The following is a 27,367-nucleotide window of genomic DNA, read 5'->3' on the forward strand; positions in this document are numbered from 1 at the left end:
TATGATTGTTTTTAAACAAAATGATTATACCAGTACAACCTCTAGTGTGGGTGCAATTACGCTGATATAAAAGTGCCTTGGAATAGTATAGCTCCCTCCAAACCCCATTTAGGAATATGTACGCATGTTTTTATTGGTATAACTGTGTTCAAACTTGGGAGGGGGGGCTTATCCCATTTTAACTACACAGATATAGTTCAAGAAATGCAATTTTTGCACATAGAAATGGCCAACAGTTCACCAGGAGGGAGGAGCAATCGAATGTTGGGGCTCCCTATTAAGCCCCACTAGAACAAAGGGGTTGTATTGCTTGCTTAAACAAAGAGGGCTGGAGCAAAGAGGTTGTACTACTGGCTTAAATGGCCATATGGGAATTCCCAGTACAGCAGGATTCCCGCAGCGATGCTTTATCCTGTGTTGTACAATGTAGACAAAGCAGTGTTGAGGGAAAAGCTACCTCTGTAACATCAGATCAGCAAAAAAGCCCGAGAATTCCTAGCTAATGCACCTTTTAAAAAATCACTCAGCTTGAAGGACTGTATGAGCACTGTTTAGATTTTAAAAAAATCTGTAGGAAATTATCAAAATTACAGGGAGAATGACCTTGTGAGGGTAATGAAATGGAAAATACAATCCACATGATGTGCCGTTTCTACTGTAAAATGGCAAGTTAAAGGGATAGGGGCCTAGCATGGCTCCTAGAGGAAAAAATAACTATCACAAGATAATGTTACCCAAATTAACACTTCCAGTGGACCCATGCATACCCCCAAATGTATTCAGTCAGAATTCTGCCATCCCATCCATACCAATGTCACTCAGAACAACAAAAATAAAAAAGAAAACCCTGATTCTGTAATGAGGTCTCTTTAAACTAGGCTCAGCTTGGCTATGTTGTCCTCAGGAGAGCTCTGTTAAGGAAAACACCATGCTAGATGAACTTTTATTGGCTGCTAGATCATGAAATAGTAACAAAGCAGTGAGACTGGTATTTTCAAAGGAGCCTGAGAGAGTCAAGTGCTCAAATTCCACTGAAATTTTGGGATTTAGTATTTATAATCCTTTGATAATCCCATATGGAGACCTAATTAATTTCATTTTGAAAAATGTGGAACAGGCCTCCTCTTCCACCATAGTTTTTTTTTTTTTTTATGATCTGACTTTATTGTTAACTTATAAAGCCAATATCACTGAGTCAATATATAAAGCCAAAATGACTGTGAGACTGAAAGAAAAAGACTGTTTAACATATGAAGCAGACATAGGCTCATCTCCCATCTAAACTCTGATTCTAAAGAATAGCTAAAATAGTGTCTTAGTCTTTAGATATAGAGAGATCAGATTGCGCTCATTGGAGGCTGTCGTGGACATAATGTCAGGAGGATGGCGTGTTAAATGCACTTCACTCAGTTCAGTTGAAGGTTCAACCACAATTAGCAATCTTGTTGGATGCTAAGAACGTCTCTTGATCAGGTTGAGTGGAAGCACTTATTTCAAACACTACTCAGACTACTCAGAACATTTTATTTGATGGATTAAGCTTTTGTATAAAACTGAGGACAACAATGATCTTCCCCTTTTGTTCTTAAAAAAACAGATAAGTCCCCTCTGACCTTTGTTTTTTCATGCATCATTGGACTCCTTTGCCTTCGGAATCAGATCTACAAGAATCATACCATATCAGGGTTGAAAGGGACCTCAGGAGATCATTTAGTCAACCCCCCTGCTCAAAGCAGGACCAATCCCCAATTTTTGCCCCAGATCCCTAAATGGCCCCCCCTCAAGGGACTGAACTCACAACCCTGGGTTTAGCAGGCCAATGCTCAAACCACTGAGCTATACAGGGTGTCATAGTTGGAGAACAGAAAAACACAACAGCATTATACATGTAACATGTCCTCATATTTCTTTCTAATCTTTGACTTTTAAGATTGCAGGGTAATAGAAAGGTATGCTGAGACACCACGACAGAAGACAGACATAGAAAAAACTTATGCATTTGTGACTGAGACCAACAGCAAACAGTAAAATGGCTAAGAAATTATGGGTATGTCTACACCCTCAGCTGGCCCATGCTAGGTAACTCGGGCTCAGGCTGCAGGGCCATTTCATTTATTGGCCAAACTTTATTAAGGCAAATTAGGGATCTGTAGCCCTAAATCATGTAATTCCTTTTACTTTAATAATTGTATTTCTTCTTGAAAAAAACATAAAGATACCTTGAAGGATGGAAAGATCTTAATAACAGCTATTAATAAATTTAATAAATTGTATTAATAAATGTAATGCCTATTCCCTCGTTCTCTTTAAATTACCAACAACCTCTCTATCAAAATTGCCTCATAGTTATTTTAAGAAGCTCATTGATTCAATAAGAACTTTCATCACTGGAGGTAAAAGAACCTGGTTAAAGAGATCAATAATTTTGTGGTCCCCAAATGTTTGGGAGCCCTGGGTTTCTCCAGTTTAAGATCCTGATACTACAAAGACTTACACATGTGCATAACTTTACATAACAGTGAGTCAATGGATCTACTTACATGTTTAAAGTTAAGCACATGCTTAAATACTTTGGTGGGTCAAGTCAGAGTACACATTACCTTGCAAGACCAACCCCTCTTTGCAGAATGCTCACCACTATGCTGGAGGGCTTATGTGTATAGAGGCTTTATTCTCAGACTGGCTAACTTTGGAGATCAGATACTTAGGATCATGGAAGCAGATCTCTCTTTAGGCTCCACAGTTTATTTGCTAGGTCTGTTTCCTAACACAACCGAAAATAAATTAGACAGAAAACCAAGCAGTCACTGAATTATGGGAGCACAATATGTTATCATATTGACCAGCAAATATTCCATGGTCCCTCATGTTAATAAACAAGTACAAATGATTTGGGATGTTTCAGTCTTGGAAAAGTTACTCTACTGGGCCAAATATGCATTTATTGAGTGATATTCATGATCAGGCAGTAGCGAATGAAATTCTTTTATATACTAACCCTGATCTCTTTTAATTTTGAATATACATAAGATGATTTTACAAAGAAGGAGGATAATATCTATAAGGAACTATAGTCTTATTTATGAACAAACTACATAGGATGCTGCAAGTTTAAAATCTTGTTTAATTGTACATTGTTGTTGTTAGTATTTGTTTAATATATGGAGTAAGTCTCTCTTTCAGCTCAGAGTCTTTCTTCAGGTGACTGTTCATGAGCAAAGGGAAAATGTTGTAGGACAGTGCAACATCTGGTGCCTTAGTTTGCTTTTCCTCTATCTTACTGAAGCTATGGCTGATGAGAGAAAGAGTGTTCAAGAGCTCTGAAAAAGCAGAGCTAAGGGGGAAGTCATACACAAAGTCAGGAATTTCCTAGTTGTAGCACAAGCACAGTTGATACTTCCTGGTTATATTGTTTGACTCGCCTTTTAGTCAAGCTCCCCCCCCACCCCCCACTGGTTATTATTAAATTGAAGCAGTGTAGCTGTCTCTTGCAAGCATGTTTCTCAAAAGAGAAACCCAAAAGTATTCCAGAGACTTTTGCCCTGCAACGCCTATAGCCCATCAATAGTCTTATTGTTTCCTTGTGCTAACCATCCTTGTCTCTTACCTTATACATAAATTGTATAAATCTTTGTGGCGGGGACGGCTTTTTGGTTTAGTATGTGTACAGTGCCTAGCACAGTGGGGTCCTTAGCTATGACTGGGGCTTCTATTTATTTAATAAATGTATGTTGACTTGGATTGTATGGCTGAAAGAAGTGTCAATTTTCAAATTAGTATCAGTTGTGACACTTGCAGAATTATAAAAAAAATAGTTTCCATCTTTATCAGCAAACAAAATGAATTGCATTATTCAGAAGCCCTTAGTTCATGTTTGAAGAAAGGATTTTAGTCTTAACCCACACTTTATTTGTGGAGGAAATATATTTATTATGAAAATCCCAAACTGAAAACCCATTTGAATGTAAAACAAGTAAGTGCTTCCCTGGCATCAGGAGTATAGATTTCTGCTTGGCAAATTTACACAGTGTGAAAGAAGCTGACTGCTGGGAACTGTATACAGATGCTTAGCTAAACAGTTTAACTAATCTTATTATTTGCAAAAGATAATCTAAATTGAAATTAATTTTCTCTAAAGAGGAGCCAAAGAGCTTTTTTACAGGCTAGTTATATCTCACATTTACATAGAGATTTTATCCTGAAGGATCGCAAAGCCAGATCCTGATGTCTTTAACCAGACAACATTGTCTGAGTGTTCTGTCTTTTGCTCTTTACACAACAACAACAACATGAAGAAATCACAGAGACACAACTGGGACCCAAATAACTGTGTTTACTAATTATACACAAACGTGCCTGGCCTATCCACACACATCATGCTCCTCTGATTTCTGGCTGCTTCTCAACCACAGAAGACCGTGAGCACCATTAGAAGGCTCACAACATATTTAGAGGAGATACTACCCTATCCCTATACACTGAAGTGGGCATGATCCAAAGCCCATTGAAGTCAAAGGAAAGACTCCCGTTCTCTTCAATAGACTTTGGATTAGACCCAGAGTAGGATCAGGCTTGTATGTAAAAAGACAACAGAAATTAATCCACTACTGGGAGGGATGTTTGCAAAGATTTAACAGCACAAAACATCATGATACAACCAGTTCAAGAGAAGAAGTGAAGAACTCTAAGTGAAACTGCTAGATCAAATATACTTACGCAAATTTCAATCTGGCTGAATGCAATGATTCTATAAAAAGACTTCATTGTTGACTTAGGTTCATATTTCTACAAAGTAGCTCTATCTAAATTATCTAAACTATGGAAGGGTGGTGAGCTGCACAAAGGAATAATAGGGGATTATTACAATTCATTAGCCTAGCCTAGAAGTATAAAAGGGGGCACTTTGGACCTTGGATGGGGGACGTGAGACAAAGACAGTTGATTTCTGTTACAAACTGATTAAATTTACTTGTAAACCAGTGATGCTGCATGGTTAGAGGATGGTTCTGGGGCATCCTTGTTTAAGAAAGGAGAAGGACTTACATTTTTAGAGGGGAATTGGGTAGTCACTTAGATAGGGTGTATGTGAAAACTACTTCAATATTTGGAGATGCTTAGTGCTGCCTGTAGAATTTTCTGACCACTGCTGGGCCTGAGCTGAACTTAGGCAGTATGAGAGTGACTTTTGGCTGGGGTTATTGGAAACTAAATACTTGTTTACTCAATAATTCAGTTGCAATTAAAAAGGTGGAAGGCATCCTTATGGAATGAGAAATATCTTGGGAAATTTATGGATCCCAGATGGAATGGTGGGAATTGAACAAGTGAAGCCTGGTGACCTTTTTATGTTCCTTTTTGGAACATTCATTAAAGAATCCTGGCACTGGGCAGGTACACATGGACCCTGTTGGCCCAATAGTTCAGGAATATTTTAGTGAACTCTTTCAGGGACAAACTATTCCTGCTTTCCAGCAGCAACCGTTTTTGAATAGTATTGCAGGGGAACCAACATTGGTAGACGAGGAACAGATCTTATTTATGAAGCCAACAGAGGAGATGGAGGTTTGTGCAGCAGTCTTTTCACTGAAGCAGGGAACTTCCCCAGGGTCACACAGTTTGATAGCAGAATTTTATCAGAGGTGTATGGATCTCCTCTCTGTGTGCTCTCCTGTGCTTTCAGCGATGCCTTGACTAGCAGCACATTGGGATCTTCCTTTTGTGAAGGATTTATTTATTTATTTATTTAATTTGCCAAAAAAGGGGATTCGGAAGATATCAGGAACTGGATGCTGTTGCCCTTTTAAACATGGATCACAAAATGTTGGCTTTCATTCTCGCCAAGAGATGGAGAAAATAGCAAATAAAGTATTGAGGAATCCCGTGGCACCTTAAAGAATAACAGATTTATTTGGGCATAAGCTTTCATGGGTAAAAAAACCCGCTTCTTCAGATGCATCCCAATACTGCATCCCAGTCAGTCTAATGCAGCTCAAAGTCACACAGTGGCAGACATTTTGTGTAATTTGCAGGAAGTATTTGAACATGGGGGATGGGTTGAATGGGAAGGTTAGATTTGGCCTTGCATCAGGCCCACACTTGTGATAGAGTAAACCTGCCTTACCTATGGTTTTCTCAATATGGTATTCCCTCACTGTTTATTATCTGGCTATGGATCCTGTAAGTTCATGCAGCGTGCATCCCTTCTGTAAATGGGTAGAGGGGAGAAAGGCAAGATTGTTCATTGAGTATATTGTTAAATTGTTTTTCTTTGGACCTTTTACTGTGGGCAGTGTTTGATAACAGGAGATTTCAGATTTTAAATGGGCAGAGTAGAGGAAAGAGAAACTCCACTCTGCCAAGGAAAGTCGTCACCCACATAGATGATTTCACAGTGCTGGTGGACAGTACAGGAAGATAGGAATGTATTTTTTGATACCTTAAACAATTATTCTGCTTCAACTAGAGCAGTGATTAACATGAAGAAGAACAAGGCTTTGTGGGTAAGGATTTCATGGTACTCTTTTGTTCTTCCAGAGGAGTCACATATTGTGACAAGCCATCCTGGGGTTATAGATTGCTTGGGACTAACCTTCAGCAGTGATTCGGTAGCTAAATTGAAGCAGAAGAAGGTGTTGAGGTGCAAGAGATAGACCCTGACGTTGGCAGAAAGGTTGATGTTAATTAAAACATTCCTATTACTTGTTTGCATTTATGTGGCCTATGTTTGTCCTCCTCCTGCAAAATTGTTGGTCAAATTGACAGGATTATTTTTTCAGAGGCTCTCGGGCAATAAATGTAACCTAGAGAAAGGGATTTGGAGACAGGATGCCCTGAAGCTTTCTTGAAGGTGTTTTTATTTTTCATAGGGTTCATGCAGTTGAGGGTAGGATATGGCCACTTATTTTCCAGTATTGCTGGGAAATGTCACAGAAGAAGAAAAGTGCTAACTAGTAGGAAAAATGTGATGCAGCCCCTAAAAAAGTATTTATTTTTTTCTTGCAAGAGCAGGTTGTATCTCCCATGGACAAATTCAGGTAACAGCATTCTAACACACTGGCTCACAGTTTAGGATAGTACTGTGTCAGAGGGGCTTTAAGGAATATTTTTCAGAACGCCATTTAGCAGTTTTGAATTGTCCACAAGATTGTCTCTGTGGGGCACCATTGTATCTTGGGCAATAGTTTTCCCCTTAAGTACAGGGGTATACAGTGGTGGGTATTTATGGTAAACTTTACGTCAGAGTTAACCTACGAGGGAAGCACAGAGTAGATAAAGGCTGTTGCCAGGAAGCCTGGGGATTAGAGGAAACCATGGAACACTTTCTACTATTCTGCTCATCAGATGTCTGCATGTGGCCTCAGAACTGAGAGTTCCACTCTTGTGTGGCCAGACTTAAAGCCAATTGGCTTTTGGACTTTTCCAGTCACCAGAGGATTTGGCATCTCCCTCAATAAGGAAGAACAGACATTTGCCGCATATTTTCCTTGAGACTCTGACAGTTGCTAATGTAGTAGTTTTATACTATCTCTGGAAAAGCCACTCTTCAGCTTGCTTTCAGGTGCAGAGCAACTCACCTGAAACTCTAACTCCTGCTCTTTGTACAAATGTAGTGCTAGCAATCACTGAGAAAAAACAGATGAGTTAGTCAAAATGGCAGTCGGTATGAGGGCCTATGATATCAAATTGACCTTTTAGTTTTCATCACAAAGATTCTGGAATGAAAAGGTTTCAGATGTTTGCTTTTGAGATTGGTCGCAATTGTGACTGTAATTTTTGGTGTTGGTTTTGAAGTTTTATTTAATAAACACAGAGACAAAGACACAGACAGTGGAAGCCAGCAGGCAGAGAGGGACAAGCCCAGACTGTAGAGATGGAGATAAAACAAAAAACGTAGGTCTGGAGAAAAATTAGATCTGAAGCTGTCTGTTGCTTAACCCTTTGGGAGGTTCTAAAACACTATGGTAATCAACACTTATAAAAACATGCATAGATAGAAAAATGGAGAGAGATCCAAGAAGATTGTTGAGTGATAACAAGCTTCTGAGCTGCATCCATTTGCCATGGTTCAGTGTTTGACTTTAGTTTACATATATTTCTGTGATTGTTATGCTGTGTAAAAATGAAAAGGAACTATTTTGGCACAGTAACACTGCTATAGATAAGCTTGAGAGATAGCACTATCATTTTATAACTTCATATTTTCAAACACATATATTTGAGATAAAAAAATCCCTCTGGGCTAAAGCTTTGCTTTTTTATGTTCAACCTACAACAAAATTTTCTCCATTGTTTCTCAACTGTATCTTCATTGTCATACTCACCACAAAATGCAGACATTTAACACAAACATTTTTGCATGAATAATCCAAAAATGTCTTTTCAAACCAAATTGGGGGGGGGTGATTTGCCTTCGATGAGGACCAAATGCTGCCCTGATTGTGTCCATTATGTTTGTCAAACGTGGATTATATAAAGTACTGGAAAATAAAAGTAATTTAGAGTTTGATAATATGGAAATATTGCACTTAAAACAACAATCAATAAGTGAGGTTTTGGTATTTATGCTTTTTATTCTGCTGTGTTGTTGGTCTTGTGCTACATTCTTTGCTGAGACTAATGGTGGTAATTATGGGATTCTGAAATAGTTTTTAGATCTTTACCTACTTAAAGCACAGTGTAGACTGAATATCCATGTTCTGTGATACAGTATTTGTTTACTTCACATCTTGGCACAGAAATTGTAGTAGGAAATGTGTATTCTATATTCTTTAAATACTATCGGTACACATTATAAATCACAGACGCACAAGGTGAATAGATAACACAGATGACAGAGAGCTTGTATATATATAAAACATTAGCACACAGAAGTTCTCTTGAAATTTATGCAAGTTATGTGCATGGTGAGCTTGCAAGACAGGGCTTAGATAGGAGGAGATAAAAGGAGAGACATTAAAGGGACAAAAATGAAGCAAGCTAGATAATGGGTAAGGGAAAAGTATTTTATAATAATGTGAGTATTATCTTAGAAAGGTGCTCTGGGTATGTGCAATGGAAAATCTGAACTCAAGTTTTTAGTTTTAAATAGGAAAGTTAATTTCAGGATGGCCATCTTCATGGTCTCCATTTTGGGGTAAACAACTTTTTAAAAAATGTTTATTTTTATCCAGGGGTTAAGGGCAAAAACTGCATTATTTCATCTTTGTTGCTGGAAGAAAGGGGGAAAGAAGTGACCTTTTTTCTTATTTTTGTAGCACTGTTCATGAAAGGGATATGGAAATATTGCTTATTACCCAAATCAAGCAGAAACCAATGCATTGATCCAAATGCCACAGAAGAATTACATCTTTGACTGACACATGTGCAGGTTTCCTTATTGCAGTCCTTATTCAGAGCATGACTGACTCCATCAACTTGAATTCAGTCCATGAAAAAATAAGAGTGCCACTGCCAAACTGAATTACCTTGGGATGTTGGAAATGATGATAACGATTCTCCAGCTACTAGATTATCTCTGTGGGGGTTATATTAACAGATGCGAGGTACTTTGAGACATTTTTTACAGCTTGTATGAAAAAAAAAAGTCTTGGTTTTTATTTTTGGTCTGAATGCAAGCAGCTGAATTTTACCAAGATATATATGTCGTTAGTGCTTCTTGCCATATCCCAGAGTTTTGTACTTTAGTTTATTTCTGTCACAGAAAAGATAAAGTACAAAGTTGTAATAAGTTGCATATGTGAAAAGCAACACATATGAAGAGCTAGTAAAATAAATTATAATGTTATGTGACATGGTAATCTTCTTACTGTTGGGTTAGCACAGCCACGTAGAGGCCATAGAATAATTATCCTGAAATGAGCTCGGTTTAACAACAGAATCATACCTACCTATTACTGGGAGAGGGCACAGAGGCTCCACCTTTCCTGTTGCTGGTGTAGTTTTTCCTTCCTCCAGAAACAGGAAACCCACACTCCAATTTAGGGCATGTCTACACTACAAAATTAAGTCAGCCTAACTTGAGTCAGCATATAGCCAATGAAGCAATTCAATCGCTTGCACTGTCTACACTTTACTCCTTTTGACAGCAGTGTGCATCCAATGACATTGACTAAGCACTGCTCTTGGAAGTGGAGTTATCAAGTTGGTGTAGTGGGTGAGTTACATCATGGGAGTGAAATTTTAGTGTTGGGACTTGTATAGCTACATCAATGTAGGCCAGCACAGGGCAGCTTAACTCTGTAGTGTAGACCAGTGCTCACTCTCTGAGTTACTGCCTGAGACACGGCAGGGTATTTCCTTAAGGGGCTGCCTGTGGATCACACACAGACCCAGCCGGCACAGCAACTCAGTTACAATAATATTAAAGTAATCCTATCAGAGCAAACATTCAGTGACCCAGGTAATTCATATTTCTGTACAGGATGTTTTCAAGGTGTGCCAAGCAATCAAGGTATTAGTGATGTTCCAATATGTGTCATGCATTCAGTGGGAGAGAAAGAGAGGTATAATGCGGTGTTTGAGCTGTGGTTTAAAGCTTGGGGCTCTCATGCAGGAACAGCTCTTAACCACATGCTTCATTTTAAGTTGTACTCAAGCGCTGTCCCGAAATGGGATGGATTAACCACATGTTGAAAGACTTTCCTGAATCAGGGCCAGGTCTTGAAACCAGGATGTCCGAAGTTCTGTTTCCTGATCTGACTCTGGCATTGAGCAAATTGCTGAGAGTCACATTTTCACAGGCATCCACTAATTTTGGAATCTCTGTTGGGTACATCAAGTTAAAATAAGCATGTGAAAATGTTTGCCTTAACCTCTATGCCTCAGTTTCTCCATCATGATGAATCCTGTACCTCATTGGGCTGTTGCGAGGATTAACGACATAATGGGGCAGATATTCAGTTGATCAGTCATTGATCCATTAAGACAATAGAGCTATGGTAAGTTACACTGGCTCAGAATCCTTTCCAGAGTTTACAAATAATTCTGATTTAAAAAAAAACAAAAACAAAATTCCCCACAAATAAATATGGGCTCAGTCCTGAAATTTTTCCTCAGTGAAGTATTTTACTCTTCTTTACTGTTCCTCATTCATACAAGTAATGTCATTGAAGTCAAGTGGTTCCATATAGGATCAGATGATTATTAACGTTACTCAGTTCTACAACTGATATACAAATCATATTCTCTCTCTAACTTGTGTATTTATTTACAAACACTAGGCCAAATTATGTCCTCACTGACACCCATGCAACTATGCTGGGGTTATATATACAAACTTATTCAAAAGTCAGTGGAAGCCCAGCCCAGCATGCTCACAAAAGGGCAGGATTTTCTTTTTAAATATGGGAATTTCTGGCAAAATATGAATTGTATTTAAACGTTTAAAAAATCTACTAGCATTATCTTCTCTCTCGAAAAACTGTAGTAAAATATTCATTTTTAAAATGTAGTGAATATGTGTAACAAAAATCTGACATGGAATATCTATAAAATCACAAAAGTTGGAGCATTTCAAATACATCTCTAATGAAAATTTGTCAATCAACTTTTAATTTCATATTTGTTATATGGTAATAGTTATGTCAAAGTTTTAAAAAGCCAGAAGAATCTTACCAATAAAATAAGGGAGGTCACATTTTATATTTTTATATTATTGTTAATCAGTTTGTATGCCTTTCACAAAGAGGAGATTAAATTTATATTGTGTAATTAAATAGCTGATTAAATTACTAGGATTGTATTAATTTGACAAACATCTTGGACCTAAAATACATGTTTGGCTGAGATTCTGAACTCTGGGATTGTCTTCACTACCACGGTAAGTCGACCTAAGTTACGCTACTCCAGCTATATGAATAATTAGCTGGAGTCAACGTAGCTTAGGTCGACTTACCTGGGTGTCTTCACTGCATTGCATCGACAGAAGACGCTCTTTGGTAGACTTATCTTAATCTTCTCAGGGAGCTGGAGTACTGGGGTCGACCTGAGAGCACTCTGCCATCAATTTAGCGGGTCATTCACTGGACCTGCTAAATCGACACCTGCTGCATTGATTGCAGCAGCGTCGATCTCCTCAGTAGTGAAGACGAGCCCTCTCTGTGTGTGTTAAACCCCATTCCCCCACACTATGGGTGTCTTGTCTATTAAGATTCTAAGCTCTTTAGGGTCAGGACTGTTTCCTACTCTGTATTTGTACAGTTCCTTGCACAGAGGCCATGCTATTAGGTTTTACAATAATACAAATAATAACCACCCTATAACATGTATCAAATCATTGCTGCCAAAAGAGAACCAAACAAAAGAAGTGAATAATGGCTTTTTGCCACCAAAAATAAATGTGGCTGCATAATTTTCAGAAAAATATATCCTTGTGTAATAGGACAGAAACTTAAAAGGATTGATTCAAAAGAAGGGCTGTACAAACAGCACTCAGCCTTTTTGTGTAAATAGATTTGTTTAAAATGTTAAACACACAAAGTTCTGTCCTTAGCCATAGAGTGTGTAAGAAAACATGTCTACAATCTATTTAAAAAAGAATCCTAGTGCTGTCATATTTCTGTTATATACGCACCATACAATACATTAGTGTAATGTAATTTGCACCCCCAAAACAGTGTAATCTGAGCAAACTGTCCTGTAAATACATTCCGGTGTATTACGTGACAAAAGATTTTTGGTTCTGAGGATGTCAAAAGCACATTTTGGTGGGTTGTACATTGAAATAGCAAGCTTCTGATTGGAAATTAAAGTTGTAGATAGACCCATAAGAGGACTGAGCAACATACATTGTTCACAAATAGGTGGCAGTACTTGTTCAACAGCTATGTAAATGCTCTTTGCGCAGTTCTGCATAATAGTCCTATTACCAGTTGGGAAGCTGATAACTGAATACCTGGCTCATTTTGTGTTATTCAGTGATAGAAAAGGAAGTAATTCCTTGCTTAATATCTTATGGTTTCTTTCGCTAATGTAACTTACTGACTTGGTGCATTTACAGTTTTGAAAACTGAATACAAATTAGCAGCTTCACCAAGATTCAAATCCTCCCTCCCTTGCCCTTACATTCAATGGGGTCAATAATGTATTCTCAGTGTATCTTCATTCTGGTGCCTAATTACCTAGCCAAGAAGATGTGCTGCTGTGGGAAAGAGCTTATTTTAACTGATGGCGGAAAGGATGGGATCAGGAAATCTCACAGAAAATGAAAGTCAGTGCAAAGCCAGTCTTAGAGGAAAACAAGAGGCCTTGGTCAAACCAAAGTCCTGTTTAAGCGGAAAGTGGTTGAGGCTCAGAAGTACAACTGTGTATTTTAAAAAAGGATCACTTTGAAATAACTAGATACCATCAAAGTAGTGAGAGAAAAGTTGACTTTGTGAAGCACCAAACTCAGAAAAAAAGTGCTCGCAATTATTAATTTGTATTGAAGTAGCACCTAGAGACTTCAACTGAGATCACGGCTCCATTGTGCTAGGCACTGTATATGCACATTGTGAGAAAGCGACCCTGCCCTTATGAGCTTACTGTCTAAATAGACCAGTCAGTCAGAGGGGAAACTGTGGCACAGTGAGGTGAAATCACTCGCCCAAGATCACACAGCAGGTCAGTGGCAAAGCCAGAAATAGTGCATGAGACTGGGACTCGGAGACATGTATTCTATCTACTAGGGCCGGCTGTGCTACCTTTTAAATTGCTCTCCATGGTGATAACAGAAGAGGTGGCTTTGAAATGTTAGAAAAGGAGGGTGCTCATCTGGAAAGCTCAGGAAGCCCCCTTGAAAATAAATAAAGCACTGATATTGTACCATGGGTACTCTGCTAGATAATTGATTGTGTTTTGTTATATACAGTGCATATTTTGTAGTAAGGCTTAAGTTATTAGAATAAATTAATAGGATAGTTGATATTAGTATTGGCCATTTTCTTCTTTTTTTTATGCCTTGTAAGTAAAAGACAGGATCTTGTCTGTGTCTCTGATAATTAGATTCAAGGAATTTTGAAGGTCCAGGCAACAATGAAGGGAAAGATAGTTACAAGTAAGGTTTAATTTACAATGCCTTTCTTGTTAACATACAACACTGCTCTTTGTATACCTTTGAAGGTCTCTGTAAAGAACTGTTTGTGTGAATGAGGAATGTATGTATCAGGAAAAGATAAGGTATGAAGGCCATCATTAAAGCCAGATGGTCAAGGGAGGAGGAGTGAAGAGACTTAACGATGCCAGAGAACCATCACCACTTATCCATGATCAAGAAAGGGCAGACTGACAACCCTGAGGCAGAGGCTAGCACCCTTAAACACAAGATAATTGATTAAATTGAAACCAGGAAAGGATGACCCTCCCAGAGATGTTTTGGAATGTTAATATGAAGAAGCCATTAAAAGATAACACCAATTGAGGAGTATCTGGTCATAAAATGACACAGCAAAATCCATAGACTTCAACAAAGAGAAAGGACTATAAAGACAGGGTGCTTTGCCATGGAACTTTGGGTTCGTCTTGCCAAAAGCTCCAGGAGCCTCGGATCACGACTGACAGAGCCCGGCTCCCCTCTGCGACCAATCTGGCTTACCACTAGATTGATCCAGACTCTGAACTGGTAACTATAACATGGACTGGTGGGACTGTGTGCATGGTGTGTGTGTGTGTGTGTGTGTGTGAAAAGCATATGTTAACTGCTGTATTCTCAATAATATGTGGCGTATTGCCTTTTCCTCTATAAAAATATTGTGTGCTTTTTTTATAAGCATAAGGGATAGCTCAGTGGTTTGAGCATTGGCCTCCTAAATCCAGGGTTGTGAGTTCAATCCTTAGGGGGTCATGTAGGGATCTGGGCAAAAATAAGGGATGATACTTGATCCTGCTGTGAAGGCAGGGGACTGGACTCAATGACCTTTCAAGGTCCCTTCCAGCTGTATGAGATAGGTATATCTCCATATTAAACACTGACATTGTATCTTTGGGGTGGAGTTGCAAACAGATGGGCATTATGTCACTGCTGTTGATTGGGGTGTGAAGGGAGAGAAAATGCAGGGAGACATTCCCCTTGTTGTAGAGCAGCTCAGAAAGGAATATAAGATGGAGGGGAAAGCAGATTAGTGTACTCTACCCACCCAGTGGAGCATTGCCACCTGAAAGTTCTCAGAGCACTTCTGGAGGCATTCTGCCTGCCTCACTACCAGAGCTGGTTAAAAAACATGGAACCCTTTTTTGTTTAAGAAAAAAATTCCAATCAACTCTACTCAACAACCCAGGTAACCAGTCTGAATCTGGCCTAGGGAGACAGTGACCAAAAGTTATGACTATCTAATGAATGGGCAGAGTCCTCTCACCGCTAAAGATGGTCCCTCCAGAGAAAGAATGAGATGCAGTGGTGAGGGCTACTGTTGAAGCTTGTTGTGTACCTGTTCTGTGAAATAGAAAGTTGCCCTTTCTTTCCTGAGCACTGTATTCCCTTTTAAGAATAAGATAGGAGAATTGCTGCTTGTTGGGGGGGGGGAGGGGGGAAGGAGGGAATATAGATATGAGTGTGACCTCCTTTAACATGTGAAACTTTCAGAGGATCTCACCCTATGCTGCATTTTCAGTAACAGAGAAACAGACACCAGACTGTGTTTCCCACCACCACACACACATTCTTTGTCCATAGTCAGCCTGCTGCACATAGGGCTAAATTCACCAAAGTTCACCACTTAAGCCAAATAATGCCCCTCCAGCAGTGAGGTCTTTTAATCTTTGTGCACTAATGATAGTGCTGTCTGTGCTGTCCCAAATAGGCTATGCGCTGATGTGAATCAAATACTCCTTGCCCTGGACATCCCTCTCTATTTGGCTCTAGTGGTACAAAATACTTGAACTGGGACTCAGACATCCCCTGGCCACTGTTCCAACCGAGAGGCTGGAAGAGAAGTGACAGGGAATTTGAGTTGAAGCCTTGCAACCTGCCTGCAGGTGTGATATCTGAAGCCCAGCCATTTATCCCTTGTGGAGTGCCCCACACAAATTCTGACATCTCAGGTTTTGTTCGGCATGGGTTGGGACAGTGTGACTTTCACCCACAGAAGGTAGGAAATGGAAAAACATCTCAGTCTTCAGGAAAAAAATATTATTACATCTGACAATTTTTTCCATTATGTTGTTTTCCTAAGGTATAAAATATACCACTGCTTTGTTTAAAAAGGGAGAAACAGCATTTTTTAAACGAGTATCTGCTTTTCTGTCCTTTCAGACAAAGCACCATAACTAAATCTAAATTTTCCTCCTACTCCTTTAAAACTGCTTCCCTCTACAAAGAGTTTCAGGCTGCATTCATTAAAATTTGTGCTTCATTTGCATATTTTATTCTATGGACTTTGCTCAGAGGAAAACAACATAGTGCATCCAAAACAAAGTGAAAAATTAGCATTTTTGTACATTAATAAATGCCATTTTCTCCCGGACAATCCAAGTAATTTTTGTCCACGTAAAGCGAATAGAGGGACTTTTGAGGAAAGGCCACTGCAGCAACAGCCTGCTTACACAGACAGTTTAGATATACTCCAAGTAAAGACATTTCAGAATGCTCACCAGTTATCTGAGAACAACTCCATGTCCCTTCTAGCATTTAATTATGTTCCAGAACCTCCTTTACTAACCAAATACTGCGTGTACATCTTTCCTCATTTTTTATTCAACTGGCTCCTGGCTACTCTACTATGATATAACCTCTGCCTCCTGCTCAGCCTTCCTCCGCCTCGCATTTCTGAAGGACGAGAGAGACAAGATTAATATAATCATGTTTATTACAGTAGTGCTTGAAGGTCAACCAAGAATGGGGTCCAAACACAGAGTGACAAACACTCCCTGCTCTGAAGAGCTTAAAATCTAAATAGACAAGACAGACACAGGGTGTGGGGAGGCCTAGAACTCACAAGCAACTTGAACACTGGGATGGCAGCAAACTTCATGTTAGTTCCATATATATATATATTTTTTGGTGGGCCTTCTGAGGAGGGGATTGGCTAAATGGAAAGAAAAGTGAAGGGAGAGCAGACATTGAAGGGAAGGGGTTAAGGAGTTGTGATAATTGGGCCTACAAATGTACCCTACTTGTGAACTCAGCTGTAAGAAGTAAGTGTAGGTTGATGGGAAAAGGAGCACAATGGAGACAGACTGAATTAGTCCAAACGAAAGGGACTACTGATATAACTCAATAACTGTGTTAAGATCATGCTTGGTAAACAAGAAAAGTGTGGAACCAGAAATCAGTGAACCAATACTGGTATGTCGGAAACCAGGCCCAATTGGTGGAAAAAATAAGAGGGGATAGGCTATCCTGACAACCATTCCCTTTTGGGGTCCTTAAAGAGAGACTCTGGGGAAAAAATTGACTATTGAAGTGAGCTTCACCATCATAGCTCTCACCCCCACCATCTCCTGGGACCCCAGACCTTCATTATCCCAATCCTGAGAGATGTCCTAAGCAGGCTGAGCCAAAGAGAAAAAGCCAGATGACATCACCACCTCCACCAGTTTGGCTACATCCCGAATGCCACCTCCGATGTGAAACTTCACTTGCTCCCCCCCGGGTCTTTTTTCTTCTCTACCTTATCCCTTCTCTTTCCCACCTCTCTCTCTCTCTCTCTCTCTCTCTCTCTCTCTCTCCCCCCCCCTCCCCTTTTCTGTTGGTCTGATAAGAGTCTGGCTTAGCCAGCCAAGACTATATAGTTTGCAACAATTCTGTAAACCTGTGAGCAGAAAGAGGCAACTAAAAGCCATTAACAGCCTGATGCTGTTTTGCCAGGTCTGGGAGTGGCTGATAAGGTCATGTGCTATGCCTGTGTTTCTCCAGCAGTGAGATTACAAGTGAAAGTCAACACCAGAGGCAGAAGCTGCATTTTCTCTCTTTGCTATTCTTCTTTCTCTCCTTTTGTGTGCGTTTGTCTTATTTTGTCTCCTAGGAAACAGGATCAAAGTTTAACAACAGAAACCACAGCACCACCCCATTTCTACCAATTTCTTCTCTTTTACCCCAAAAGGACAGTTATTACCATATAAGAGACTGCCAAACAAGGCTTTTTTTCCTCCTTCTAAAAACTCTCTCCAGCTAAAGGGAAAGGGAACAAGGGATGTTGTTAAAATAAAATGCTTATTTAATGCTTTACGCTTCAAATGTTTTAACTGGTTTTCTCTTTTTTTCTGCATCTTTAATATGTTGCGTGTTCAGATTTAGTAAGTCTTTGATGATGTCAGATAACTAACTCAGTGGAAATTTTATTTAAGTAAGACAATCAAGGAAAACTTAATACTGCACTATATAGGATACAGAAAAGGAAAGATACATACCCAATCTGAGACTGGAGAAGTGACGCTGTCTAGCTGCATTCATGTCTAACTCCTAAAACTCATTTCTTCTTTACTATTGAAAACAAAGAAAAATCCTTGCTTATGCTTGGTCTTATTTTGAATCAATAATCAATAATATATAACTACTAGGACCATCTGTGACCACAATTAATTCTTAATGCTTAGACATTAATCCATACATTAATGTTTTGCTGACACATTGATTAATGAACACACCTGCTATACTACATATTTCTTGTCTATTTCTTTAATTACTACATTTATCAATTACAGAATGTTTATAAGCCTCCCTTAGCAATTACACCATTTTGTCCATTGCAACATACATCTATAATATAAGGCATCTCTTTATATACTGTGTGTTTACAGAAAAGAGACAAAGAAAATGAGCTATTCTCTCTGGACTTCTTTTTGTGGTTTACTAATTGATAAGCTAAAGACATCTGTTCAGCCATCCACAATTTTATCAATTACAAAAGATATCTATAACCAAGCCATTATGACAGAAATAATCTATTAGAGTAATTCCTGATAAGATAAAAGAAGCCTTTGATAGATTATTATTTTATTAATCACAGCAACACCTGCCACATATCAGTTACAAGTAGTTCCTTTCTGGACATTTCCTTAAGGGTCAAGAGTTTAGAGTAAAGAAAAAAAGACACAAAATCCATTATTTAATAACACATAAGCTCCAGCTAAAATTCAGCCTATAGATAACACACGAGGGTCAGCTAAAGTTCAGAGTAAAAACAGAGAGGCTAATTAAGTGCAGGCCTACTAGGACAAAGACATGTATTAACATTAGTGTTTAGCCAGCACCTTTGTTTAGCTAATAGAAAATATTCTGGGATGTTTGATTAAGAAAGCATGAAAGCATGAGAGTTTAGTATAAAAAGAATAAAAGGTTCATATTTACTAACAGTGAAAAAGTTTAAAAGGATTTTTAATGGGGTGTTTGCCATGATACTAAGCAGGCTGAAATCTCTGTATACCAGACCTCAAATTTTGTTTAACACTGTTTAATGTTGGAGAATGTCTTGTTAACACCGTTAACATTTGGGCCCATGTAGTCCATCTGAATACCGTAGGGGGACAGGACAGGGCAGAATCGGGAAAGAAGGGCAGGTGTATGGAACAAAGCTGAGATGAATGGACTGTGAGGAAGTAGACAGGGGAGGACTGGCACAAAATAACCAATCAGCACAGGGTAGAGAAAGTCTGGGCAAACCATAGAAAGTCCTCTGGATGTTCAAAGGTCCATGCTTTGGCTGCTTCCACAGCTTCTCCTACCAGCTGGAGCCTCTGAGTGGTTATTTTATGCAGTTTTTCCCCCCTCAAGTCACACAGTGGGAAGGAAGGAGGAAGCATCACCTGGGTCTTAGTAGCTTCATAATAGGGGGGTCTCCCCAGAATAGTTCTAGGTCCAGAGGGTTAGCAGGCGGCGAGGATGCAGTAATAAAAGAATATGCTGTGTTGGCGTGAATATGCATGTGGTAGGCTAAAAGGAGTGGCCGCGCATGGGCCCCCCATCCTACTCCCTTAATTCCTGCCCCCCCCCCGCCCCCGAGGAACAGTTCCTGCCTTAGGTGCTTCTAGAGCTGCTCCCAAGGATGGAGTTCTCTCTACACATGGTGGGAGGAAGAGGAGGTATCACCTGGCTATCGTTTAGGGTTAACCAAAATTAGTTAGATGCTGAGAGCTGAAAAATTAGATTCTACTCCATTACTTCCTAAGAATCTAATTTTAATGGAGTAGAATTCCTAAGTCTTAAGACAAGGGAGGATCACAGCAATGTTCTTTCTGTTGCTTTGGGAGAGAGATTTACAAAAAGCATGTGTGCTTCTCAGTCCATTACATGTTTTTGAAAATCTCCCCCTACCTGTTTATTGCTTCCTTCACAAGAAGAGCCTGTATAATCTGTCCTTGGTAGGTTCATTTTCACCAGGCCTTGTGTTGCACGACACATCCACTCACCTTACCTATTGGGATGCCACTTGCAGGAACAATTGTTTCTCTTTATTCTCCTTCAATTCTTCTCCTCCTCCTTCAGCTGGAGAGTGAAAGCCAAAGACAGGAAAAATCGGAAGCAGCAAAGCTTTTTGAGAGAAAAAAACTATTGTGACAAAAGATTTTGTTTGAAGATGGGTAAAAAAGTGACCCAGATGGTGCAGTAGTGATTTTGTAGTGAGAAAAAAAGATATACAATAAATGGTGATATAACACCCAGGAAGGAGGTTGCCTTGCAGGGCTAGAGCGAAGCACTGGGTACACAGAATATTTTGTTAGTACAGTTGTCAAGAATTGCTTCCTCACCAGGAATGCTTATAGATTTCAGGTCTGTGATTTTCCAAGTAGTCAGGTTGTTATTTTTGTGGGGTGGCAGTGCATTAATACATTTCTGTACTTCAAAAATCAGACAGAAGGGAAGAGAACTGGAAATAGAAACAAAGAAATAATGACAAAGACACAACTTTGCAGATACCCTTTTTTTTTTCATAATGATCCTGCTGACATATCTTTGAGCAGCTGTTCTGAAACGCCTTGATTATGCTTCAGGACTTTTGCAGTGACAGTATTTGGAACTGAAATAGGCTTACCCCCTCTCTTGATTCCAAATGCCATCAAAAGCCTAATTAAGTAATTAAAAAATAAGTACATTGTCCTAATATTTTTCAGTCTGTCGCAAGATCACATCCATAATGACTAGATCAGACAGTGACAGCAAGGGTGCTTTGTAGAAATCAATCCATGGATTACTTCAATTTCACCATCAGAGCATAGTTTTCAGTAATATATATATATATTATATTAACAACATTCATGTTTCTGAAGGTCAGGCTGTGTTGGCACTTTCATTCTAAAACACATTTCTGAAGCATTTAAAATCCATTCACCATAAAACCTTAAAATGTGACTTGGCACATTTTACATTATGAGTTCAAATATACTGGAAGTTAGTAGATTCAGGCAATCATTTGCACTTTTTTAACTCAAAAATATATTTTAAACTAAACACACTTTCATTTTGGTTAGATAGAGGATTTTTTTAGCATTTGCAATATGCCTTCCCCCAACAAATTTGCTAAGAACACTTAATATGCGCTGCTTGTGGTATACGTGCCAACCAAACTGACACGTTAGCCAGCATGTGAGGCCGAAAATTTGTCAAGTGAAAAGGATTTAACATGATGCACGTGTACTAAAATGAAGCCAGACAGAGGATGAAATCCTGGCTCCATTGAAACCAATGGCAAAACTCCCACTGACTTCAATGCAGCCAGGATTTCACCCAGAGTGCTTAATGAATATTTTCATTCTAAATACAGAGCAAGATTGTCACTTGCCTTAACATGGCCATACATGGGATTAAGGAGCCGTTATCAGCCCAGCCCGCTGTGTAGCCAGCTTGATCGCCACCTCAGCTGCAGGGGAGTAGAGGATAGAACAAGTTTGGCATGACCACTATTCTCTCCCCTCCCCAAACAAGTGGGTGGGGTGTGAGAGCAGAGGGGTGGGGAGTGGTTGGAACTATGGCTTCACCCAATATGCTGACGTGTGGAACTGAGTTGGTGCAAAGGGGCAAAGTAAGTTTCACTCTGTAAATGGCTGCAATAACTTCCACCCTGGTGAAAAAGGAAACCAAGAAAATACCCAGGGCTTCTCCCAGTCTGGTACAGCTATGCCCAACATTATGCAGGTCTAGCCATTAGCTCTCAGTGTAGCCTTAAAAAAAGGACAGATCAATGTTTCTCAACTGATGTGTCATGACCCTAGCACAGGGAGGCTGCAAAACTTTGAAAAATTCATTATAATCTGCAGCAAAGGAAATCTCGCCTCCCACTCTGACCATCTTTACCGTTCTACATCTTGAAACACACAAAAGAATTACACAGACTTTGAATTGTTTTCTTTGATACATTTTTTACGTTTATTTTCATAGTAAATGTAAAGGTGTCACAAAGTTTTTTTTTTACTTTGATTAAGGACTTGCCAACCTGAAAAAGTTGAGAAACAATAGGCTAGATGATTTAACACACACTTTTATGCACTGATGGAGAGAGCAATACAGCCTATTAAAAGAATTCAACAAGGTAAGAAAATTCCAAATTATTTATTTGGATTGGCAGCCCTTGTGTAATTCACTAGAGTAAACCCAGTTTATCAATGTATGGATTTAGAGATCGGAACAACACTGCCAACTTTATAGTTAAATATTCACCCAAAGTTGCCCTGTTTAAAGGAAATGAGACTGAGAGATGCCTAACTCTAGCAAGTCTTTCTCTTCTTTTGTGATTGGAATACGGCCTCAAACTTATCCAAACTTAAACCAAGATACCCAGTCATGAGAAAAATGGACAAAAAAAAAACATTGGGCAACATGAGCCATTGTTACTGAAGCTCTACATGGATTAGACTGTTCTACGTATTCAGTACAGAAGAAACAGGTGACATTTCAAGGGGTCAAAAACTCAGCTGAATAGCCATGTGCTCCTACTAGCAATTGTACCATAGCCTTAGTGGAGGGAGGCAGGCCTAAAACTACTGAACAAAAGTCTACACCTTTGGAACCTGATAATCTAAGTGAATCAGCTGGACAAAATCCTCCCCAAGGCCAGAAGAGGAGCAGATCTGGATGAAAGCTGAAGACATATTCTGGATCTCTAATTTGTAGTTGAATGGTATTTTGTTTTTAATAGATGTTTTATAAAGAAACAGAGGGCAGAGGAACTGTGAGAGCACATGCACTCTTTCCTTAAATCTGCAGCAAGAAATCAAGTGGGAGGTTTAAAGAAGCATCTAGAGAGATTCTGCAGGGAGGCAGAGTAGGAGAGGCAGAGTGGTTTTAAAGAAAATGCTGTTTTCCTTACTCTAACAAAGTTCCTTCTTCAGTAGTAGAAGAATGCCGCTCTTTATCTGGTTCTTCACCATTGTCACATGTACCATCTCAAAGCGCTCTAGACAGTTACCATTTCTGTCTAGCTTTATCCATGATTTCAAGAACAAAATTCAAGAAGCTAGAGGACACAGCCAGATGAGTGGCTATATCATGTGGTCATTGTGGCAGACAATTATGGAAACTTTGTAAAAAAATCCCATAACCCTAGCCAGAGAGGGGGCAGGTGCTGAAGGACTATGGGATAGGTGCCGAGAAAGTCCAGGAACAAACCTGGTGAGGCAGAGTGCTTGAAATGGATGCATAACCATGATTGTGGGAAGCTGCTGTCTGGATCCAAATTGAACTATGTTATGTGGAACTGGTTATGTTGACTGTGCTTCTAACCCGCTATAAAATCATTATTTTAGTTTCTTGTGGACTTATACTCTTAAGTATATAGAAGGATTGACATACCAGTAAACCACTAACTATCCACTGCTTGAATAAACAAATCTAAAAGAGATATAGCTATCTATAAGCATGTGTCCTGTCAAGGTTCCTCCCCCACTCTGAACGCTAGGGTACAGATGTGGGGACCTGCATGAAAACCTCCTAAGCTTATCTTTACCAGCTTAGGTCAAAACTTCCCCAAGGTACAAAATATTCCACCCTTTGTCCTTGGATTGGCCGCTACCACCACCAAACAAATACTGGTTACTGGGAAGAGCTGTTTGGAAACGTCTTTCCCCCCAAATACTTCCCAAAACCTTGCACCCCACTTCCTGGACAAGGTTTGGTAAAAAGCCTCACCAATTTGCCTAGGTGACTACAGGCCCAGACCCTTGGATCTTAAGAACAATGAACAATCCTCCCAACACTTGCACCCCCCCTTTCCTGGGAAATGTTGGATAAAAATCCTCACCAATTTGCATAGGTGACTACAGACCCAAACCCTTGGATCTGAGAACAATGAAAAAGCATTCAGTTTTCTTACAAGAAGACTTTTAATAGAAATAGGAGTAAATAGAAGTAAAGAAATCCCCTCTGTAAAATCAGGATGGTAGATACCTTACAGGGTAATTAGATTCAAAACATAGAGAATCCCTCTAGGCAAAACCTTAAGTTACAAAAAAGATAGACAGAAATAGTTATTCTATTCAGCACAATTCTTTTCTCAGCCATTTAAAGAAATCATAATCTAACACATACCTAGCTAGATTACTTACTAAAAGTTCTAAGACTCCATTCCTGGTCTATCCCGATCAAAAACAGCATATAGACAGACAGAGACCCTTTGTTTCTCTCCCTCCTCCCAGCTTTTGAAAGTATCTTGTCTCCTCATTGGTCATTTTGGTCAGGTGCCAGCGAGGTTACCTTTAGCTTCTTAACCCTTTACAGGTGAGAGGAGTTTTCCTCTGGCCAGGAGGGATTTTAAAGGGGTTTACCCTTCCCTTCATATTTATGACATGTCCCAGTGTAAACACCAAGGAGTAAGAGGAATTGTGCATGGTGGTATAAAGAGGTATAACTAGAAGTAAAGGGATAAATCAAGGAAGCCTTCCTAAGTGTGGGAAAAGTTGTGCAAATCTTAGGGGAACAAAAATTGAAATGGAATATTTGGTAGATGATAGAACAGTTTCCTTAGGGAAATGATGGAATCCTCATCAATTGTAAAGATGGACTAGATTAAGCAAGCAAGACTATATTATATTTTTTTGTAAGGGATTGATCAATGCAATAAAAATTAAACCCTCTACTCACGGGACTGCAGGCTAGGAACTTGCTGCTTTGTTCAAGTGCATCACAACTGAGTTGGGGAAAACCTCTGACTGACAAAACAGGAAGTACAAAGAGATGGACCCTAGCTCCATCCTCTAATACTGTGGGTAATCCAGCTAATCCCTTGCTGACCATTTTACTACAGTAGGAAGATGTGGAGCAAATTTACATTGTCAAGGATAGGGGGAAAATAACTTATCAGGTCTTTCCATCTTTGTTGTAATCTAAATTGAAAGTAATGCTGATGAAAACTCTGAATTTCCTTTAAAATCCCTTAATTACTAGATCCCATTGACTTAACTCTGAAGAAGCAGTATACATAACACAGCAAAGGAATGTTATCATTACCTGACAGGGAGTTATAAGAGCCCTAATGAATACGAAGTATCCCCATGCCTGTTTTTTGTAAGCATTTTGTTTGTTTTTATCAGGTAACAAAGAAATACTTGAGATGCTCATGTACTAGCTAATGGCACTATTCGTTTTACACTAGAGAGATTATTATAAGAAAAAAACACCTTGTAATAAATGTGGAGTGTGTCTCTGCCTTGTGTTGTTAGTAGAAGTACTTGAGATAATTATGCTTTAGTATGTTGGCACTGTTAAGTTGCGGGGGGTGTTGTTCCCCTTCCCTTATATTATGAAAGTCTGTAAAATGAAAACACTTTATTTTATAGGATGTAATTACACTTTATTTTCCTTGAAGAATTATCCAGGAGCCAGCAAATATGGAGAATTTCCTTTGAGGATTATTATAGGATCAGACTTTCCAGAGTGCTCAGCACCCACAACTGGAGCCAGATTTTCAAAACAGCTCCCCGCCCATTTAGGCACCAAAATCAAGTGGCCACATTTTTAGCATCCAGCATATTCCATTGGGCCACTTGATGTAAGTGCCTGTATGGAAGACATTGGATACTGAGCCTTTTTGAAAATCAGGTCCATTACGTATTTTAAAGTAGATCTGCACTCCTTTTGGGTTTTTTAAAACTGATCTACACTTGACATTTAGGGCTGCCAACCAACCATCTCCTTTCTCTTCCTGTTCACAGATTAAAGCCCCACCCAGGTAGATGCCTACATCATCCCAGGGGGAAAGGATAAATGAGGCTACTGCATCTGCTTGGAGAGAAGGGAAGGATTCTTATTGCTGTTCCTTCAAAGACCCAGAACAATAAAAGGCCTGGGGAGGAGAGGGACGCTTATGTCCCCCAAAGAATCTGTGGCGGTTGGGAGGTGGGAGAAGAGGCAGAGGGAACCTCCTGTCTGGAGAGCTGGAAGAAATAGCAGAGGAAGGGAGGAACAATTTTTTCCACCCCCTAGAAGAAATCAAGGGCACACTAGGGGGTGAGAGAGAGATGGCTGGGAAGACGCATTTGTACCCCACGCCTCTCATCATAATCTGACTGTGCCCAGCTCATCCCAGTCCCAGTTTCAGTGAGAAAATCCTTTGCTCAGAGAGGCCCAAAGGCAGAGGGTATGGCCCATTTCCCCTCCCTCAGGATATGATTTGAGGTTTGTTCAGACTCGGCACAGAGTAGCTGCTTGTGGCTCCGTGGAAGTAATGTGAGGTGGAGCAAGTGCTGAGTTCAGTAACCGAGCAGCTTGGCTTCCCACACTCTCCCATCTTGGAAAGTAGCTGCACCCTTCTTTCAGAGTTGTGTACATATACACATAGTCCTCCCAGTACAGCTAAAAATAGCATTGTAGATGTTGAGGCATGGCTTGGGTGCATAAAGACATACTTGAAGGCTGTGGGTATGTATGTGAGTACATAGCCTACATGGCTCTCTAGTCACGCAAGCCCTGTCTACACTCCTATTTTTAGCACTGTAGTGTCCCACTGCTGGAGCCCTTCCCCACTGCAGGGAAAGATTGCAGCAGTGGAGAAAGGCTCTGGCAGCAGGGAGGCAACAGGGAAAAGCTGAGCCGCCAGTGGTGTGTAGTGTACACGTACCCTTTGAGTGAGCCTTGTTTTTATTTTCTGTTGGGGTTAAGTGTGGTGCACACTCCCTCAAGCTGTCAGAGGCCCTGTTCTTAGGCTAAGGCCTTTGGCTAAGCAACAGAGACAGCCATAAGCTGGGAAGCGACCAGTCACATCCTCACATTCCAAACTAGGCACATTGAAAGAAGGTGCTATTGGGTTGTTAGGAATACAATCCTGTCCTGATAATGCCTATCGCCTCCAGAGAAAGGGAAGTGCCTAGAAGATGTAAAAGGAAACTTAGTTTGATAGCATCCTGTCTGGAAATAACTCACTTATCAATAGATGGGATGTGAAATCCTCATTTCTTTGTTGTTCTATCACTGTAGTCCCCAGTTCCCTATTGTTTGTCTGTATAATCTCTGTCTGGATCTGTTATTGTT

The sequence above is a fragment of the Natator depressus genome, chromosome 2 (assembly GCF_965152275.1).
Source record: "Natator depressus isolate rNatDep1 chromosome 2, rNatDep2.hap1, whole genome shotgun sequence".
Lineage (NCBI taxonomy): Eukaryota > Metazoa > Chordata > Testudines > Cheloniidae > Natator > Natator depressus.